Below are 4804 nucleotides of genomic sequence, written 5' to 3' on the forward strand. Positions count from 1 at the left end.
CTTATCTTTCTGTTTGTTTCTATCTTAGTTTCATTGACAGCAGTTAATATGCTCTGTAGTAATGCAGTATTTTGACATTTTCTGTGTTCTGCTTTTTTTCAACTTCCATGTGGGTAGTTTTGGAAAAATTCCACATTGGCTTCTACTTTTCCTTTTCCTTACCTGTTATTTCTAAAATGCATATGTGTAAAAGTTTTAATGAGAACTACTTGTTAATAAAATAATCTTTGGGAGGAGCAGGGAGATGAATCTTGTTTCTGTAGATTGTTATCTTTAGCCAACTTTTAGCCTCTTCAGAAGAAAAGGTAATCTTTTCATCTGTGCTTGTAGATATTAGTGCCTATACATTTCCTATACATGTCTGTTTTATTCCATACAGATTTATTTCATAAATGCAATTGTAGGTTTATCGTTTTTAGTTACATTCTTAAGAAAGTAAAAGAAAGCAAATATAAATATTGTTGAAAGTATTGCTTTAATTTACAAAACTTTTGTTTAAAAATGCTGAACTCCCCACCAGGTGCCTTTGTGTAAATCTGTAATCCCAGAAATATGTGAGGCTGAGGTAGAAGGATCTCAAGTTCAAAGCCAGTCTCAGCAATTTAGAGAGGCCCTTAGCAACTTAGGGAGACACTGTCTCAAAATGAAAAATAAAAAAGACTGTGGCTGTTGCTCAGTGTTTAAGTGCCCCTGGATTCAATTCCCAGTAGAGAACGACAAACAAACAAGCAAAAAAACACCACACACTGAACTCCCCAAGTATACTTTATCTGTTCTTTCATTTCATTTACTCACCACTCATATCCTGAATACCTATTATATATTTGACATATTTTACTATTTCTGAGGTCCTCCTTTCTTAAAAACTTCATGTTTCCCTGACTGGAGATTTAAAACTGAACTAATAGAACTCAATTTGAAGTGAAGAATTTCCTCAGGCTTTTCAAACAAAAGCACTTCTGGAGATAAGAGTTTGTAAACTGCCCATTTGAAAAGTTAAGATCACGTTAATACTGATATTAAGTATTGGATATATTCAATTTACTTAAGTGCTACAAATCTAAATACTGAACAATGTGAAACATACTAATTCTTTTGAATCATACATTTCCGTTGGTTTTATGTTTCTTGAAAAAAAAGCAAGAATAACTTTGCTTTAAATTTGGTCTATTGGCCCCTCGGAGGCTCCAGGTGAGGCTGTGGGACCTCCGCGCCCGGGCAGGGGCCGGCCGGGGCCAGGCGCCATGGCCGATTCCCAGCTGAGCTGCCTGGACGAGGCGCACGTGAACCCGAAGGTGACCGAGGCTCAGGCCGCCTTCTACTACTGCGAGCGGCGGCGGGCCGCGCTGGAGGCGCTGCTGGGCCGCGGCGAGCAGGCCTACCGCGAGTGGCTCAAGAAGGAGCGGCTGCGGGACTTCCTCTCCAGCCAGGAGCGCCAGGCCCTGTGCACCGCTTGGAGCCCCTACGAGGACGCGGCCGCCGCAGCCCCCGCCGTCCGCGGCAAGAGCAAGAGCAAGGCCAATGTCCCAGCGAAGGTCCCGGCTGAACCATGCGAGTCCCTGGCCTACCGGCCGGACCGCTCCGACACCGAGGTGCCCCCTCTGGACCTGGGCTGGACCGACGCTGGCTTCTACCGCGGCATGAGCCGCGTCACTCTCTTCACCCATCCCCCCAAGGAGGAGAAGGCGCCCCACCTCAAGCAGGTGGTCAGGCAGATGATCCAACAGGCCCAGAAGGTCATTGCTGGTCATGGACCTCTTCACCGATGGGGATATTTTCCAAGACATTGTGGATGCTGCCTCCAAGCGCCGGGTCCCAGTGTATATCATCCTGGACGAGGCTGGAGTGAAGTATTTCCTGGAGATGTGCGGGAGCCTCGAGCTGGCTGACTTCCGTATTCGGAACATCCGTGTCCGCTCTGTGACAGGCGTTGGCTTCTACATGCCCATGGGGAAGATTAAAGGAACCCTGTCATCAAGGTTCCTGATGGTAGATGGTGACAAAGTAGCCACTGGATCCTACAAGGCAGTACACAGAACCCTTCGACGTGGAGTTCCGGGAGCTATACGCCATCTCCGAGGAAGTGAACTTGTTCCAGCAGCTGGGCCTGGCAGGAGGCGCTGGCAGACTTGGCCTCGACCGCTCCTCCACTGTGGCTCGCAAGCTTATCAACCCCAAGTATGCCTTGGTGGCAGGTAGCCGCCACCCACCAGGGGAGATGATGCGCTGGGCTGCCCGGCAACAGCGGGAGGCTGATGGCAACCCGGAGGGGCAGGAGGAGGGCAGCGGAGGTGGCGAGGCAGCCCGGCGCCTGGAGAGCTTCCTGAATGACCTGGTTACTATACAGCAGGTGTGGCCCCCCGTGGATCCCTTCCCCTTGACAGATCTGAGCCACCCGAGGCTCAAATCCGAGAGGCAGTCACCCAAAATGGCAAGGGAGATGCTGCCAACGGGGGCCCCATACCAGCCACCGAGGGCAAGCGTTTCATGGGCAGCAGGTTGTTCAGCCGCCGGGCCAAGAGGCCTGCAGCACCCAGCAACAGGGCCGGCTCGCTCTCCCCCGAGGCCTGCCCCGACGTGGAGTTTCTGAAGGGGAAGAGGCCCACTGAGGACTCCAGCACCAACATCTCAGGTAAAACAAGTCCCAGTCCTTCCAAGTCCGGCAATTGCGTGATTTCCTGAGCTGCAGGACCTGTGGATGCCCACCTGTCCTGCCCTGTGCCCTGGACAGCACAGGCCCCACCCTGTACCAGTTTGGACCTCCAGCCTCACCGGCCTCCGCCTGCAGCCTCCATCCTGGCCTCAGCGCCTGAATCCAGATGGAAGAGTGGGTCCCAAGACTTCTAAGACCATCGTGTGCTTCCAGACTGTGGTGGCCAGGCCAGGAAGGGTCACTGCTGCTTTGTTTACATGAAGAGGAAGCTCGACTAGTGTCTGCTCCCCTTTATATACCTGCCCCTCCCTCCACTGGGTCAGCCCTGCCCGCCATGTCCCTGGGTAGGGAAAGGGCCATGTCTTTGTGCCCTAGTAGGAGAAGTCTCTGGGTCAGCTCCAGCCACCTGGTTTCTCTTTTTCTGAGCTTCCTGGTGCTTTTTGGTTGCTCCTACCAGGAAGGACAGGGTTCTGAGTAGGGGTCCCCAGTTCCAGTCTTGCTCCAGCCTTAGAACTACCAGTAGAAGGAGCATCTGGGACAGCTGGGACACTGGCTGCTGTGGCCTTCCTGGCCTAGACCTACACTGGGCTCTGAGGGAACAGAGGGGAAGACACCAGCCTCCCACAGTCAGTGGCAAGTTTGGACCCCGCCCATGCAAAAGTCCCTTCCCTCCCCAACCCAGCAGGCGGGGTTGGTACTCCAGGCCTCCTGGGCAGGTGCCTGCTGCAGCCGCTCCATGGGTTCTTAGAGGGCCTGGCCTGGGCCTCCCTTCAGTTTGCTTTGGTTTGCAGCCCAATGAAGGGAAAGAGAGGGTCCCAGGTGATGGGGAATTGGACTCTAAAGACAGGAGAATTTTCCCCTTCCCCCTAAGATGGTCATGGGTCCCCTCCACCTACAGAACTTCCCCAGTTACATTTCAGCCAAAGACTAGCCTTAGCCTCCTGTGACGTATTGGGCTCTGCTCAGGGGCCTCGTCCCCCCCCAAGCAGGTGGCCTCTGCCACAGTGCTGGGCGAGGGCACCCAGTACACAATGCCCCTCCCCATCCGGTGACTGGTTTAAACAGTTCTGGAAAGTGCTTCCTTATGCACCAAGGCCTGGCCATGTGACGCATCTCTTTCTAGAGAACAGAGGAGATGTGAGAGTGGGGGCCAAGCCTTAGCTCCAAGTGGTCCCTTAGAGGTGAGGGACACAAGAGGCCTAAGCAGGCAGCTCAGCCAGCCCTTGTGCCGCCCGGAGGTGGGAAGCTGGCCTGCTTTACCCTTCTTCCCTCTCCTTCATGCAGGGCCAGGAGAGACACCTAGCAGGGTCCCTGTGGAAGTTCCAAGTCACTGCAGCCTAGAGCCAGCCCTCCTTTCTGCCTCAGTTTCTCCATGTGCCAAGATGGGGCTTTTCTCACTTTCTGTAGGACTTAGGGGAAACCATATGTTAAAGAGGAAGCGACTGAAGGTGGGGCAGAGTGCCGACCCTTAAGTGGGGTTCTCCCTGCAGGCCCTCTCCCCTCCAGCCTGTTTCTTCATCCTTTCAGAGGGCTGGGTCAGATGGTCTCCGGCCCCCTCAAGCTCTGAAAATGCTCAGGAAACTACAGTGCAGAGATGGCCAAGGACCGTGACGTCATAAAATGCAGCTCTTACTGTTGGCTTGTCGGTCTAAGCTTCCAAAAAATAAAAAAAAAATAAAAAAATAAATTTGGTCTATTGATGTTTTCTTATTCAACCCTCTTTATCTATAGTACTTTTTGTAACTAAAACTTATTGAAATGTCACTCATATGACTAGAACTTCCATTGATCAATTGTGTTATCACATTTCACTTAAGGTAAGGCACCATGGATGGGTGATGGGCCTTTCTTTTATGTGTAAATAAACATTTTAAACATTGAACTACTTAGTCCTTAAAATACATCTGAAAAATTATTAACAATACACAACCAAAATCAAGATTCACTGGTGTCAGAAGCAATGGTGCATACTTGTAATATCAGTCAGTGATTTGAGAGGGATGGTGAGGCAGAAAAATTGCAAGTTCAAGATGAGCCTGGGCAACTTAGTGAGACCATGGCAGAAAGTGAAAAATTAAAAGGGCTCTGGATATGGCTCAGTGTTGAGTGCCCTTCAGTTTAATCCTCAGCCGGGGGGTATGGTGTGGGGGG

At 51.2% G+C, this 4804-nt stretch overlaps 1 pseudogene across 1 annotated transcript; it reads left to right on the forward strand.

The window, feature by feature from the left end:
- Positions 1-1244: 1244 nt before the first annotated feature.
- LOC308653700 (protein FAM83F-like) lies at positions 1245-4293 on the forward strand (annotated as a pseudogene). The gene has a single exon. The product of its transcript is annotated as a protein FAM83F-like (transcript).
- Positions 4294-4804: the final 511 nt, after the last annotated feature.

This window comes from Spermophilus citellus, assembly GCF_964194105.1.
Source record: "Spermophilus citellus genome assembly, chromosome: 1".
Classification (NCBI taxonomy): Eukaryota; Metazoa; Chordata; class Mammalia; order Rodentia; family Sciuridae; genus Spermophilus; species Spermophilus citellus.